Below are 17412 nucleotides of genomic sequence, written 5' to 3' on the forward strand. Positions count from 1 at the left end.
CCCTTCTCTCGTGGGTATGCGGCAGCAGGCTGCAGACCAGGCCAATGGTGTTCAGGCCAAAACACACTACGTGTACTGGGAGAGTGACCTCCTGTATTCCGAGCCTAAGGCTGCTGAACCTGGGTCAGCCCGTGTGCTGGTGGTACCCCAGAAGTTCAGAACCTTCCTACTGGGGCTGGCTCACGATGTGCCTTTAGCAGGACATTTGGGGATGGACAAGACCTATGACAGGCTTGTCACCCACTTTTACTGGCCCCAAATGCACAAGAATTCAGATTCCTACTGCAGAACCTGTCAGACTTGCCAGGCAAGTGGTAAGAGCGGAGGGAAGCACAAGGCTCCTCTGCAACCTTTCCCTGTGGTCGGTACGCCATTCCAACGAGTGGGTATTGATATTGTGGGGCCTCTGGACCCCAAGACAGCCCTGGGCAACAGGTTCATCCTGGTCTTGGTGGACCATGCCACCCGGTACCCTGAAGCCATCCCTCTGAGGACAGTGACGGCCCCCGTGGTGGGACGGGCACTGATGGGAATTTTCTCCCGAGTGGGATTCCCCCTAGAGGTGGTGAGCGACAGGGGGACCAATTTCATATCCACGTATATGAAATCCCTGTGGAAGGAGTGTGGGGTAACTTACAAGTTCACCACTCCTTACCACCCCCAAGGAAATGGGTTGGTTGAGAGATTCAACCGAACCCTCAAAGGCATGATCATGGGCCTGGACGGTCCGATGAGGCGTAAGTGGGACGTCCTCTTGCCATGCCTGCTCTTCGCTTACCGAGAGGTGCCACAGAAGTCTCTAGGATTCAGCCCCTTTGAGCTTCTGTATGGTCACCCGGTAAGAGGACCTCTGAGTTTGGTAAAGGAAGGCTGGGAGCAATCTCCCAGGAAACCTCCCCAGAATGTATACAGTTACATGCTGGCCTTCCGAAACCAGACTCGGCGTTTCAGGCAACTTGCTGAGGCAAATCTGGAAGCCAGCCAGGAGGAGATGAAGCGGTGGTACGACCGGAATGCCACTCTGGTAGAGCTTCAACCTGGACAAAAGGTGTGGGTCTTGGCCCCAGTGGAGCCGTGTGCACTTCAGGATAAGTGGACAGGTCCATTTGAGGTTGTGGAGCGCAAAAGTCCTATCACCTACTTGGTGGACATGCAGTCTCCCAGGAACCCTTTGAGGGTCCTACATGTTAACCGCCTTAAGCCCCACTTAGAGAGGACCGAAGTGGGCATGCTGCTGGCCACTGATGATGGAATGGAAGAGGAGACCGAGCCTCTTCCTGACCTCTTAGTGGCCTCTGAGAAAGATGGGTCAGTGGATGGAGTTAACCTCTCACCCACCCTGACGCCCGCACAACAGGAAGATTGCCGCCACTTGCTGGGGCAGTTCTCCGATAGATTCTCCCTGGTTCCTGGTGTCACAGATTGGTGCGTCCATGATGTGGACACAGGAGACAGCTTACCTGTGAAGCACAAGGCTTACAGGGTAACTGACAGGGTCAGAGCTTGCATTAAGGAGGAGGTCTCCAAAATGCTTGCGCTAGGGGTGGTTGAATCCTCCAGCAGTCCTTGGTCCAGCCCCGTGGTCTTGGTCCCCAAAGCTGCTGCGTCGGGAGCCACACCTGAACTCCGGTTCTGTGTGGACTACAGAGGACTCAATTCAGTAACAAAGACTGACGCGCACCCCATCCCCAGAGCTGATGAGCTCATTGATCGGCTGGGGGCTGCCCGGTTCCTCAGCACGTTTGATTTAACGTCTGGGTACTGGCAGATCGCCTTGACCGATGGGGCCAAAGAGAGGTCAGCATTCTCTACTCCAGATGGGCACTTCCAGTTCCGAGTCATGCCATTTGGGATGAAGAATGCCCCTGCCACCTTTCAGAGGTTGGTCAACCAGGTACTGGTTGGGCTGGATGCGTTCAGTGCCGCCTACCTGGATGACATCGCAGTGTTCAGTGCCACCTGGCCCGAACACCTGCGCCACCTCTGGGAAGTGTTGATGGCTCTGCGCCGAGCAGGCCTCACGATCAAGGCAAGCAAGTGCCAGATCGGGCAGGGTTCCGTGGTGTACTTGGGACAGCAAGTGGGGAGTGGCAAGGTGGCACCCTTGCAACCCAAAATTGAGACCATCCTGGCTTGGGAACCCCCCAAGACGCAGACCGCAGTGAGGGCCTTCCTGGGGCTCACTGGGTACTACAGGAGGTTTGTCAAGGGCTATGGAACGATTGTTGCCCCCTTGACAGAGCTGACTTCCAAGAAGCAGCCCAGGAACGTGATTTGGACTGACACCTGTCAGAAAGCTTTCGACACCCTGAAGACTGCCATGTGCACGGCGCCCGTGCTCTTGGCCCCTGACTTCTCCAAGGAGTTCCTAGTACAGACAGACGCTTCAGAGCATGGTGTAGGGGCTGTTCTCTTGCAGATGACTGAGGAGGGCTGGGACCAACCCGTAGCCTTCATCAGTAGGAGGTTACTTCCACGGGAAAGTAGGTGGAGTGCAATTGAGCGAGAAGCATTTGCTGTGGTCTGGGCGCTGAAGAAGCTAAGACCCTACTTGTTTGGGTCTCACTTCCGGGTTCAGACGGACCACAGGCCCCTCAGATGGTTGATGCAAATGAGGGGTGAGAACCCGAAGCTGTTGAGGTGGTCCATCTCCCTACAGGGTATGGACTTTACGGTGGAACACCGTCCTGGTACAGATCACGCCAACGCTGACGGTCTGTCCAGGTATTTCCGCCTTAGTGACGAGGAACCCCCTGGGCAAGGGTAGTTCTCCCCACATTTCAGCTGGAGGGGACACGTGTTAGACCTGGCACCTTGGCGTGAGTTTCCCTTCCACTTTTTGATGGTGTGCCTCGATTGTTTTGCTGGTGTTGTCCGCTCAGGGCACTGCGCCACGGCTAATCCGTGCCGCAGTGCAAGTGCTCCCTAGGTAAAGTGTACCTGTAATTGATGTCCATGATTGGTTTATTGGATTCACTGTCAGTCCCCAGTAAAGTGCACCAGGGGTGCCAGGGCTTGTGAATTACAATGCTGCTGGTGGGCTTGCAGCGCTGGTTGCGCCACCCACAGAAAGCGGCCGTGTAAAATGTGTCTAGGGTCTGCCACCGCAGACCCTGTGCGCGGTCCGGGACCGTCGCGCTGACTGCGCAAGTGCCTCCACTTGCCAGTCCCTAAAACCTTCCCTTACCTACATATTAGCCACCCCTCTGGTAGGCCCAAGGGCAGGGTGCATTGTAGGCATAAGGTAGGACATGCCCTGATGTGTGTGGCATGTCTTAGTAGTGAATTACAGCCCTTTCCGTTTTTCACTATGGAAGGCTACCTGCTCTCCATAGGCCAGAATGGGCTGCTGGGATCACGCCAACGCTGTGACCCCAGTGGACTCAGAGAGCATGGTAGAGTGTCAAGTTTAGTATGCCTGAACTCAGAATAATAAAATACTTCTTGTAGTCAAGTTTATTTTAATATCCTGGGTTTGTAAATACTACTTTTAGAAAGTTAGTATTTACTGACCTGACCATCTCAGTCCGCCTCTGCTGTGTGTGTGTGTTCTGCCTAGCAACAGTAAGGAGCAGGGTTGGGGAATCCCCAGAGACAGGTTGGCTGCCAGGTGGTGGGTAGAGAGATGACACCAGGATGGGTGGGAGGAGTACACCTTGACTCCTGAATAGACCTGTGCTCTGCCACCACAAAGCCGGCGCCGCCCCCTGCGGAGCGGCTGATGTCTCTGCCCTGCTGCTGAAAGGAAAGAGCAGAGTCACCATAACAAAGTGCTCCAGAACTGGACTGAGCCAGGCCTAGGCCCCCTGGCGCTAAAGAACAAAAGAATCATGGTATAAAAGTAGGAGCCTGGCTCCTAAGAAATCAGAATCCTGTTTACCACAAAGAACCTCTGCCCGACTAGAAGGAGAAGAAGACGCCGGAGGAGCTGGCCTGCTGCTTGCCTTGCTGAGAAAGGAGAGGAAGAGACTTACTGAAAAGACTTTGCTACTTTGTGCTTGAACATTCTCCAAGGGCTTGATCTGAGCTTGCCCCCTGAACTGAACCCCAGGAACAGTGGGTTCTCTGTGCTTTTGCTCGTCCTCCAATTCGAGCCGTGTGTGCATCCCGCTGGAAAGAGACTGCGCCCCTCATCGCCCCTCCTAGGGCCGTGACACTCAGAAGCTCGCCTGCCTCAAACCCGTGAGAGCCCCGCTCCGTCCCGAGCCGCTCTCTGTCCCCGGGCCAGGCCGCCTGCATCCCTGTCACCGCCTGCTACTGGAGCGCGCTGACCGCGCTATCACCCCTCCCGCCGGAAGCCGTCCGACGGCTGTGATCTACGCCGGGTCATCCAGCTGCACTGACCGTGCCCTGCGACCCCGCTTCGCTATCCCCGGACATCTCAGGCCGCGCCGCCCCCGCTGTGGAGACCCTCCTGCACCACCGTGCTAAAGGGTCGCTGGCCGCGCCTGCCTACGTGCCCACACCTGCTGATTGAGGACCCAAGAACACTTCCCAAGCTGAGAGTCGCACCGACCTGTGCCGACTCTCCACATCACGAAAGAAGTTCCAGTATCGGGCTCGGGGCCCGCAACGCCTTATTTTCCCGTTCGCCGGAGCCGATCTCTGTGAGTACTGGAACCACAAGTAATATTTGCAAGAGACTACAAAGTGTCCATTTGAAGCTACGAACAACGAACATTTGCCTGCTTTACAACTTGGTGGCATAGCGAAAACGTTGTTGGTCTTGTGATAAATCTGCTGAGATATATATACCTATTTTTACATAAAGAAGCGTATTTTTATATATATCCAAGTCTGGTGTCCGTTTCTGGGGGGATTGATGTATTTACTGTGTGTATGATTGGAAGTGCTTAACCAACAACGCCTGAGGAATCGCCTTGGCTGCTCACGCCACGCACCTAGAGGGTGAGCAAGGGTCATTCGCGAGGGGTTATCCTGCGCCCTGACGTAGAGGAGAGGGTTCCTGCTTGACACAAGGGCAACCTTGCGCCAACCAGAGATCCCCGACTCTAACAGGGCCCATTTTGAGTAATTGTTGATTGTGCAATGTTCATCCTGTCCTTTCGCTGGATCAGTTTTTCTGGTAGCAGAGAGATGGTTATTATCGATTAGTTTGGTGATTATTGATCATTGATTATTGACTATTGTTCTGACTAATTGACTATATGTTTAACACTAAGAGTTTAAGTCGCATTTTATGTTTTCTGGAAGCAGAGGTACAGTGATACCTGGGAATCCCAGGAATGGAATTTAGAAGAGTGTGGTAAATGGAAATCACACTGCAGAAGGTTACTCGTCTGTTGTCATAATATTGAGAAGCTACGCAGGGCTGGCAGTATTATATTAGGGGCTATATCGTATAAGAGTAGAGTTTGAATGACAGCAGAGGGCCCGCCTGTGAAACTTTGGCCTTACCCATAAGAAGGAGTATCCCTAGAGGAGTAGCAGGCCCTACCGGAGCTTAAGTGAAGGGTAAACAGTGTTTTTTACTCGCAGTGACAGGAAGGAATTTTCCTCTTTTTAGCGCGTGGAGAAACTCTCTTTAGTTTAGCGGAGCAGACAGAGTAGCGCAGTTTTTACGTTGTTACTAACAAGAGTTTTATAACGAAAGACGGAAAAGACATTCTTGTATTACCTTGTGAAGGTAGCAGGAGCTGCGCTTGTATTGGTTGAAGCAGAGGGCGTGAGAAAACTAAAGATTGTAAAGTGAGAGTCAGTAGAAGGAGTAATACTGACGTCATAAAAGCAGCGCTGGAATTGGTCAGACAAGAGGGTGTGTTGAAAGGTCTGATTGGTCAATAGATCGGTAGCGTGCTGGTATTGGGTGGAGAAGGAAATACATAGTAAGCTCTGATTGGTTTGTTGGTGTGAGTCGCGCAGGCATTGGGCAAGTGTTGAATAATAGGTTTAGTGAAAACACTGAAGAGTTTTGGGGATTTTGTTGAGTGAAATAAATAAGAAAACGAGAAAGAAGATGAAGTTGATTAATAAGATCAAGAATTTCTTTAAGAAGGACAAGCCCATAATAACTATAGAGGGAATTCTTATGCCACCTCCTAATACACCGACTTCCTATATGATGATGGAAAGGGGATATCATACGTGTGTATGGTTGGAAAATTGGGTGGAGTATACAAGAGATGATGGTGTCTTAGCTTTCCCTGAACACAGTACATTTAATGTAAGAATTCTTCAGAATTTGAGAAACAGGATGAATACATTAGAACCAAATCCCAGGTTAACACAGTATGGAAGAATGGGAAGTTGAGGCATTTGAGTGTGAGAAATACAGAGGAGGCATGAGAGTTAATAGAGGATTTTTACCAAGATACCCAGTTGACACTTGAGGAGATCAAATGAAAAGATTAAGAAGGGCTGTAGTAACAGAGGGTTTGTATTAAGTATTGGTGGCTAATGATCAAGAAGGGAGCAAATGTATGGAGAAATCAAAACACAAAGGTGTGGCAGTGTTAGGGTGTAATGAATCTGATGCTGAGTTATTAGAAGACATTTTGATAAAGAGACATCCGCCTTATCAGGACATTGCTAGAAATACAACTCCAAGTGCCCCCATGATGGGAACTCCATTGGTTCCACAAGTTCTATTTGATCCAACAGTCATTCGAGCATCACAGGAGAAAGAAAGGGATGCATAGAACAAAACCAAAGAAGAGATCATTCAGAAAATAAATCAGTTAGGCTTAAATGCAGAAGCACTGACAGTACCAATAACAATTGGTCCTTTATTCCATTGTATGGTGATAAATGAGGCACACCAAAATCACAAAATGTGGTAGCTTCACAGAATAGTGCTAGAAAGGAGATAGTCATGGTAAACAATAATGTTAGTGAGTGTGAGTCTGATGTTTCATTAATGGATCTTCCAAATATTGAGGCTGTGACTGAAACCCCAAAAAGAATTTCACCCATGATTGCGAAAAGAAAAGTACCAGCTGTCACTCCAGTGGCAGGAGGTTCTGCTGGATTTTCTCCTGAAGATCTGGAGGAATGAGCAAAAGGATTAGATAAGAAGAAACCCACAACTATAGTTGTAAGCAAATTAAGGGTGGATTTAGAAGAAATGATCATTGGTACAATAGGTCTTGATAGACTTAGTTCATATGAAGATAAAGAGTTATTGTTTCTGTACAAGAGTATAACCTGGAGGACAAAGAATTTGCATGAGCAAATAGCAGAAGTAGCATTAGAATTTGGAATAGATATAGAAAAGTCAAAAGTACTGCAAAAACACTATGGAGCAGAATTTACTGAAAAGGACTTAGAAAGTTTGAATGCGTCAGGAAGGAGATTGCAAATAAAGAATTGATACAACTTTTGAATAAATGGGGAGATGTAGATCGATGGAGAAGTAGATGGACAAAGAAAAGAGAGGAGGCAGTTGCCAAAAAGGTATCTACATTTCTGTTGAGAGAAGTAGAGATGGTTGAAAAGATGTGTCCGATGAGAGAAGTTCCAGGTGGTGGATATGTAGATGTTCCGTGGAGCAGACAGGATATTTTGTCTTTTACAAATGATTTCCCTAGGTTAAGAGAGAAACCCATTGAATGGTACAAGCAGGTGGAGAGATTTGTCATGGTCTCAAAGGTTTTGTTAAAGGATTTGGATGGTCTGTTTGATATAGTACCAACGGATTTGTGGACAGAAAGTAAGATTACCGTTGATTGGCCCACCAAAGAATATCCTAGAGATGCAAGAACAGGTGCACCTTCAGAGGAAGTAATGTAGAAATATAATTGTGATTACTCCCCCTAAAGAAACTGATTGGGTTAAAATAGACGTAACAACTCAAGAACCTAAGGAGTCAGTGCATGCATATTATTAAATGTTACTACAGATGTTTAACCAATATTGTGGATTTGCAAACATTGGTGATAAAGATATGGGATATTTTGTATATAGGTTTGTCTATGGACTAAGATCAGAAATTAGTCAGATGATTCAGAAGCATATGCTTTGTTGGCAAAGCAAGCCGATCAATGATATTCCGAAGTATGCAAAATACTGCAGCGATGACATTGATGCAAACCTTCAAAAGTTAAAAGAAAAAATAAATTATGTGGGCACAAGTGAAGATAGCAGAACACCAAGAAGCAAATTCAGGTTCTCAAATTGATAATCAAATGAATAGACAGAATCAAAATAGTCAAGTTTTGAATGAAAGCAAAGGAAAAGGAAGAATGAGTAGAGAAGAAGCGAGAAAGAAATATCCTTGTCATGGGTGTGGAAAGTTTGGAACGGATTTTGACGGTACACGCGGGTATCGAACAGGACGGGCAGGATTGGAGAAAGTATTAATTAGATATTGAATTTGATTGGTTGGAGGTAATTGAAAAAGCTGGAAGTTGGTGGATTGGAATCACGGCATTAGTTTGGAGATGCAGGGAGCGGTGACAGATGTGGACACGACGATAATGGTGAGGATATATGGGTTAAGTGAAGGCCTTGAGAATAGTTGAGAAAGTTGGGAGGAGGTCTTAATGAATGTTACTTGATATACTTTAGGACTACAGATCCCCTAGGGGCAGTATACCGGTGAGGAAGAATTTTCTAAAGTGGAATAAGAAGATACTGAGGGAAGCCATGGGCCAGGGGGTTCTTTGAACAATTAAGAAAACAACATTTTCGGTACGTTGGTTGGATCACAGAGGTTTATTAGGATGTGATCATGTTTGAATAGAGGCATGAAACAGTATTTGTTCCATAATATATTAGGAACTAAGAAAACTATCAGAAAGGAAGTTTGTGGACAAAGCAAACACAAGGAGATGATGGACAGAGGGCTGAAACTTTTCAGGCACTCACCTCCACCCACGGATCTGGGTTGAATCCATCATTGTTCTTAAGCTCACTTCGCCACCTCAGTTCAGACCCAGCTATATGCAAATCAATCTTGACCCTGTGCCTCATGGGAACAGTCCAGCCCGAACTGCCAAGCCAGGTCTTCCCTGAACCAGAAACAAGCCGCATGGGACTGGTTTTGGGGTAACACCCCTCTTCAGCCAGGCTAGCTTGAATCCAGTGGCACTGTTTTCACAACAGTTTTAATATGAAAAAGGTAGTACACTTTGTTTGCAGCTGTGGATCATTCTAACAGGGCATTTAACTTAGGTTAACAATCTCTATTTTTGAGGCCGATTAGGTTAACCCTGGGGGTTTAATTGATTGAAGATAGATTTTATGATGGTATTTATTGATGATATTCCATTTGGTGATTATGTTGTGTTATATTGTAAGTTTTTAGTAACTGAACAATAAGGTTCCACCACTAGCTGGTCTGTGTTTGCACTCTTGCTGTTGGATTGCACTTGAGGGGAGCCAGGGTGTTGGCGCATGCAGTGATCTAGGTGTTGAGGTTCTTGCTAGCTTTTGGCAAGTTGCTGGTGTGTTCAGAAGCCCACTCCTCTTCTGTGATGCTTTTCCAGCTGCAGCTGGCGGGTCTGGTGGGGGTACGTCTGCAGTAGTGCAGGATAGGTATGTTAAAACTGATGAGGGTGTGGTCTGTCCAGATCATAGTTACTGGAATGCCAACTATGATGTTGCTGATTGAGGATAAAATCAAGTCCAATAGGTGTCCGGCACTGTGGGTGGGTTCGGTAACGTGCTAGGTGAGGCCGATGTTACTGAGGTTTTTGAGAGGAGATGTAGATTTTGGGTCAGTGCGCTCTTCTAGGTGAAAGTTAATGTCCCAACGAGGATGAAGGTTCTGGTGTTGATGACGGGTGTCTCAAAGACTGTGATGTTGCTGGTAGGGCAATGAACTACGCTCCATTCGTGAAGTTTCTGGAGTTTTCACACTCTGTGCTCAGCAGAGCTCACGGAGGTCTGAAAAAGTCAGCTCCGCTCCAAAGAACGGAGTTTTTTCCCCACCTGCGCTCACCAATGGTAAGTTGGCGAGCGCGAGTGAGGTAAATCCAATGCTAGACTGCTTCCCAGAGAGATTTCTCAATGCGGGTGGTAATGGATGGTCGCTACCACTCGCGTTGAGAAACCTTCTGTTCACATTGAGGAAGCTGCTGCTCAAGTAGAACTGCTACTCGAGCGGCAGAAAGAAGCTGCACCCTCGTGTGCTGCGCGTGATGCCATTCGTGCTGATTTTACAGTGCGGGATAAACACCCCACCCAGCACTAAAGAACAAGTTACTTACCTTCAGTAATGATATATCTGTAAGAAACATTAGTAGTGATAGATTCCTTACCTTAGAATTACCCCCAGGCGTCAGACTGGATCCGGAAAATTTTTGTCAGCAGTACCCCTGCTCATCGGAAGGTGGCATCGTGCGGCTCCGCGCCCGTCGTTGGCGTAGTGGTCGCCGAGATGACGTTGCAGCAGCTACTTAGACACCGCCCTCTTTCGCTGACGTCAGTTCTGTACACGACTTTCCACGCCAGGAACGCAGAGCCATGCAATATACTGACCACTGGTGCCTTCAAACTAGGGCCCAGAAAGGGAAGACCTTACCCCTAGAAATCTGTTTGCACAACAGGGAGATGGGTGGGGCGATAAGGAATCTATCACTACTAATGTTTCTTACAGACATATCATTACCGAAGGTAAGCAACTTGTTCATCTGAAAGAAACACGTAGTAATAGATTCTGTTAGACCTGGTACCATTAGCGTGAGTCTCCCTTCCATTTTTCTCAGTGCCTCCTCTGTTTTTGATATGTTTTGCTGGTTTAGATGCTTTGGGCACTGTGCCACTCCCATTCTGTGCCACAGTGCAAGTGCTCCCTATGTTAAATTGATATATCGATTAGTGACTCTATGATTGGGCAATTTGATTTACTTGTCAGACCCTAGTACAGTGCACCATGTGTGCCCAGGGCTTGTAAATCAAATGCTGCTGGTGGGTTTGCAGCACTGGTTGTGCCATCCACAGAAGCAGCTTGTAAAGTGTGTCTCAGGTCTGCTATTGCAGAGCCTATGTGCAGTCTGGTACTGCCATGCTGACTGACCAAGTGCACCCACTTGCCAGTCCCTAAACCTTCCCTTATCTTCATATTAGACACCCCTATGGTAGGTCTAAGGGCAGGGTGCATTGTAAGTATAAGGTAGGACATGCCCTGGTGTGTGTGGTATGTCCTAATAGTGAATTACAGCCATTTTCGTTTTTCACTATTGCAAGGCTACCTGTTCCCCATAGGCCAGAATAGGCAGTTTGATTATTACATTTTATAATCCTAACTGACTCAGGGAACATGGTAGAAATTAGAATTTAGTATGTCTGAACTCAGAATGATAAAATACCTATTTTAGGTAAGTTGGTTTTAACATTCTGTGTTTGAAAATACCACTTTTAGAAAGTAGGTATTTTCTTGCTTAACTGTCCAAGCCTCCCTCTGCTAGGTTGTGTACTGTGTGTCTGGTTCTGTGAGTGACAGGGGCTGGGGATTCCAGGAGAGAGGGTGAGTCAGCACAGGACTGAATAGAGAGATCTGCATGTAGATGGGTGAGAGGAGTTGCACCTGGGACCTGAATAGGGATGTGCCCTCCCTCCACAATGCTGGCTCCACCTCCTGCGGTGTGTCTGATGTCTCTGCCCTGCACTCTGAAAGGAGAGAAGGAGTCAGGTAAACAAAGTGCTCCAGGACTGACCAGAACTGGTTTGGACTAGTCAAAGGCCTCTCTGCCTTCAGAGAACAAAGAGAAAAGTAGCATAAATATGGGGACCAAAAACCTCAAGACTTTAGGTCACTTCTGGAACAACAACAAGAAACCTCTGCCAAGGAGAAGAACCCAAGGAAGCTGTAGGAGTTGGACTGCCCCCCTGCCAGTGTGCTGTGTTGTTGGGCTGGCCTGGAGTGGTGTCTTCATTGCCAAGGATAGGAGAAGGAACTTTTACAGAACTTTCATCATCTTGCAGAATGTTTCTCTAAGGGCTTGAACTTGGGCTTGCCTCCTGCTAAAGTCTCAGGGACAACAGACATCACCACCAGCTCCCCTCTGAATTTCCTTGCTGGGGATTCTATCTGCAGAAGCCTGCGTGTCGCTGGGAGCTGGAAGCCTGACGCAATGAGAAGAAGCGTGACACCGCCGCAGCTGAAGTCATCGCATCGCCTGAGAAGCATGTCGCCGCCACATCTCCCAGAAGTGTGCCTTTGTCGCAGCTGTCTGCTGTTGCATCACCGGAGAAGCGCGTCACATCCGTGAGGGTCGCCGTCGCACTATCGGAGAAGCGTGTCGCAGGGCCTGTCACGGCTCCAAAGCACAGAGTCGCAGCAAGGCTGCCAGGGCGTGCCGCATCGTCTCAACATCGTCGCATCAAGGGCGCCATCTTATCGCATCGCACCGGATTGTCGCATCGCAACGAGGCGCCATCTTGCCGCATCGCAGCCAGGCTGCAGCACGCGAATCTACGCATCACCTCCTCTCCGGTCAGGATCAAGACGCACCCCCTACTCTGCACAAGCATTGAGGCGTGACGCATCGTCTCCCCCGAAGCAAGGAACTCACGCATCGCCAACGCTGAGAGCCTTTTGTTTATTTTGCGTTACGCATCCAGGTACTTTTGTGAGAACTGTGTCGCATTTACCAACAACTTGAACTAAGCTAATTCTACCATCTTTAAGTCAATTTTGAGTACAGTATTGTGGATTTTTGTCATTTGTGGTCTTGTGTTAAGTCCATATAAAGAATACTTATTTTTATAAAACCTGTGTGGTGTCTATCTGTAGTGTTTTCACTGTATTACTGTATGTGTTCACAAATGCTTAACACACTGCCTCTGAGATAAGCCTGTCTGCTCGTGCCAAGCTACCAAGGGGGTGAGCAGGGGTTATCCAGTAGTGTAATCCCCGTTCCCTGATTTAGAAGCAAGGGTCCCTATTTGGTCAAAGGTACCTACCTCTGCCAACTAGAGACCCCCAGTTCTAACAGATTCCTTACTTTAGAATAGATACCCCAGCAATACCAACCCCGGTGGTGGGTCTGGGAATGAAGATCACACCAGGAAGTCCCGGAGAACAGAACAGCCAAAGAAGCCGTCTCTCCGGACTTGGCTGTCCAGGCAAATGTGCTTAGTAAAAGTATGCAGCGAGGCCCACGCAGCTGCCTGACAGATGTCTTGCAGGGCGACACCAAGTCCCAATGCTGTAGTGGCTGCCGTCGCCCTGGTGGAATGGGCACGCAGCCCCACCAGAGGCTCCTTCTTAGCCAGAGAGTAACAAGCTTTAATACACAAGACAACCCATCTGGAGATAGTCTGCTTGTGTACGGCCCGATCTTTCTTTGCGCCAACGTAGCCAACAAAGAGCTGGTCATCCACCCGGAACTGTTGTGTGCGGTTCAAGTAAAACCAGAGCGCACGTTTTGGGTACAGATGGTGGAGCCTCTTTTCCTCTCTAAAAGGATGCGGAGGCAGAAGGAAGGGGGGCAAAGTGATGCTTTGCCCGATGTGAAGAGCAGTGACAACTTTTGGTAAAAGGATGGACGGGTTCTGAGTACAACCTTGTCAGGATGGACAGATAGAAAAGGAGGATTACAAGAAAGAGCCTGGAGCTCACTCACTCGCCTAGCGGAGGTGATGGCAACCAGGAAAGCAGTCTTTAGAGTTAAGAGACTTAAAGGACAATTGTGAAGATGCTCACAAAGGGCGCACATCAAGCATGTAAGAATCAGATTCAAGTCCCACTGTGGCATCACAAAAGGAATAGGAGGGAAAAGGTCAGCAATGCCTTTGAGGAATCTAATTACAACAGGGGACTTGAAAAGAGAGGGCTGATCAGGGAGCCCGAGAAAGGCCGAAATAGCAGAAAGGTAGCCCTTGATAGTGCCCAGAGAAGAGCCCTGCTGGGCCAAAGTAAGGAAGAACAGAAGGACTTCTAAAAGAGAGGCAGAAAGGGGATCCACAGCCTTTACTGTGCACCATGCCACAAACTTAGTGGAGAGACGCCTGGCCGCCAGAATAACATTACAAACTTCAGGAGGCAAGTCAAAAGGAATCAACTGCCGCCGCTCAATCTCCATGCAAGGAGGTAGAGACTGGACAGGTTTGGGTGGAGGACCGTCCCCTGCAGCTGCGACAGAAGATCCTACCGAAGAGGCAGTCGGATCGGGGGATCGATCATCATACTGAGTAGCTTGGGATACCAAACTCTTCGAGCCCAGTCCGGAGCCACAAGAATGACTTGGGCCCGGTCGCGCCTGATCTTCTTCAGCACTCTGGGTAGAAGTGCTATAGGCTGAAAAGCGTACAACAGACCACAATTCCACTTCGACGAAAAGCGTAGTCTAGTAAGTGCGGCCTTGGAAATTACAATGCGCAGAACTGCTGACATTGCGCGTTCTCTTCGGTGGCGAATAGATCTAACCAAGGCTCTCCCCACTGTTGAAAGAAGCCTTGCGCCACGTCCGAGTGAAGACACCATTCGTGATCCATCATGCACTTGCGGCTGGGTTTGTCCGCTCTGGTGTTCAGGGAACCTGCCAGGTGTTGAACCACCAGGGAAATGCCCTGATGTTCCAGCCATACCCAGAGATGCAGAGCCTCCTGACATAGGGTCCACGACCCCACCCTGTCCTGTTTGTTGCAGTACCACATGGCAGTGGTGTTGTCCGTGAACACCTGCACTACTCTTCCCGGGACAGAGGGAAGGAATGCCTTCAGTGCAAGTCGGATCGCCCGAAGCTCCAGAAGGTTGATATGGAGCCGGGACTCTGCCAGAGACCAGAGGCCTCTGATCTCCACCTCTCACATATGACCGTCCCATCCCAGGAGGGACACATCTGTCACCACTGTGTGCTCCGGTTGGGGAAGGGAGAGGGATCTGCCATTGACCCAATGCCGGTTTGTGAGCCACCACTGCAACTGTCTTGCAGTTCCCTCCGAGATCTGGACGGACTCGGACAGGTTCCCCTGGTGCTGCACCCACAGGAACTTCAGGTCCCACTGCAGAGCCCGCATATGCCATCTGGCATGATCAACCAGCAGGATGCAGGAGGCCATGATGCCCAGCAGCCTCAGGTTCAGCCTGACTGAAACCCAGGATAGAGGCCGAAAGAACGGAATCAGAGCCTGAATATCCTGGACTCGCTGTTTGGGAGGATAGACCCGAAAGAGCATCATATCCAGAACCGCTCCGATGAAGAAGAGCTTCTGAGAGGGAATCAGGTGCAACTGTGGCACATTGATGGAGAACCCCAGCAAATGCAGGAGGTCGGCCATAGTCTGGAGGTGGGAGATGAATGCCTAGGGCGATCCCGCCTTCAACAGCCAGTCGTCGAGATAGCGAAAGACTGGAACCCCTGATCTGCGCAGATGAGCTGCGACCACCGCCATCACTTTCGTGAACACCCGAGTGGCGCTGGTAAGGCCAAACAGGAGCACGGTAAACTGTAAGTGCTCGTGGCCTACTGTAAACCGCAGGTCCAATGCTACCATCCAGTCTCCAGGGTCGAGGGCAGACAAGACCTGAGCCAGTGTTAACATCTTGAACTTCTCCTTCCAGAGGATGCGATTGACGTTCCGGAGGTCTAAGATAGGACGCAGGCCCTTGTCCTTCTTGGGCACCAGAAAGTAGTCGGAATAACAACCACTACCTACTTCTGGCGCAGGAACCCGCTTGATGGCGCCCTTGGCCAAGAGGGCCACAACTTCCTGTTGAAGAAGTGCCAAGTGATCCCCCGACATGCGGTGGTACTGGGGTGGCATGGCTGGAGGGGTAGTCTCGAAGGGGAGGGATTAGCCCCTTTGGGCTATTTGTAAAACCCACCTGTCCGTAGTGATGGTGTGCCAGCGGGGGAGGTGATGGCGAATCCTGCCGCCCATTTGCGTGCGTTGGGCCTGAAAAACTAGGAAGGTTTGGAGACAGTGGTAGCCAGGGTGGAGGTAGACTGACCCGCCCGCTGGCCCCTTAGACCCGCCTCTGCGGGTCCCACGTCCGCGGCCACGCTAAGACTGCTGCTGCTGCGGCCTGTGGCTCTGGAGCGAACGTGTTGGGGCACCCCTTTCGTGGCCACGAAAGGAGTGAAAAGCAGAAGGCGGAGGAGGGCGAGTGGCCGAAAGGCCCAAGGACTTGGCCGTAGCCCGCGAGTCCTTAAAACGCTCTAACGCACTATCTGCCTTATTGCCAAAAAGGCGCGTGACATCAAAGGGCATGTCCATCAGGGTGTTCTGGACATCCCCGAGAAGCCAGTAGTCCTCAGCCAGGCGTGGCGGCAGAGCACCACTGTCGTGGAAATCACTCTGCCCAGCGAGTCGGCGGTGTTAAGGCCACATCGAATTGCTAACTTGGATGCATCTCTCCCTTCAGCAATAGCCTTGGAGAGCACTGCCCGGGCCTCCTCCGGACACTGAGGCAGCACCTGCGCCACCGTATCCCACACTGAGTGGGAATAACAGCCCAAGAGGCATGCAGTGTTCACAGACGGCAGCCCTGAACTGGCGGGACGAAAAAATCTTCTTCCCAAACTGTTCCAGTCTCTTGGATTCCCTATCCGGAGGTGCGGTAGGGACGGTGCTTTGGGACGTGGAGGCTTGGACAACCAAGCTCTCAGGGGTGGGGTGTTGGGAGAGGAAGAGGGGGTCGCCCGTGGCCGGGCAATGGCATCAGGCCACGTTCCTATCCACAGGAGCCCCTGTGTTGGGCCTGGACCAGGTTCCCAAAAGAACGTCCGAAAGTGCATTATTAAAAGGCAGCAGTGTCTCCGCAGAGGAAGCCACCGTCTGAAGCACTTCTGTCAGGAGGTTAGTCCTGACGGCCACTGTAGGGAGTTCAAGGTGGAGAGCCTCGGCCGCCCTACGCAACACCACTGCATAAGTCGCAACTTCCTCCGTAGCCACGGTAGGAGGAGTTAGCATGCCAAGGTCAGGAGAGATGTCAAGACCGCTGACATCCCCCAAGTCCTCAACCCAGTCCAGGTCAAACTTACACTGTGCTGTGAGAGGGTCGTCAGACCCCTTCCAGTCCTCCCCTTCCGCTGACCGCTGTGGGACAGGCCGAAAATACGGGGGCTGGACATAGGGGTAGAAAGGCCCCATCGGCGCCGGAATCTACGTCGAGCGACGCCGTTCCGGTGCCGTGTCCATATCAGGGCTGAAACTGGGGACAGCATCGTCCGGGGGCACAGGTGATATCAGGAGTGGTGCCGGTGGGGTCGACGTCAGTGGAGGTGTCACTAGGTCAACCGGCGTTGACCGGGATCCATGCCTGGATCCTTGGGGGCCATGCAGCACCGGAGAAGACAGCAATGCCTGAACCGAAGCCACCAACAGTGAAGGGCGAGGCCCCCAGTGGGGCCCGCAGGGCCTGAAGGCGCCCCGGCGGGCCCGACAGCCCAAAGAGGCGGGCCATGGCTGACAGAAATTCCTGCACCTGGGCCAGAGTCGCCGACGGACCCGCAAAGAGCGGGTAGGCCGACAGTGACACGGTAGGTTCCGCCAGACTTGCTG

Source organism: Triturus cristatus, chromosome 11, assembly GCF_964204655.1.
Source record: "Triturus cristatus chromosome 11, aTriCri1.1, whole genome shotgun sequence".
NCBI lineage: Eukaryota > Metazoa > Chordata > Amphibia > Caudata > Salamandridae > Triturus > Triturus cristatus.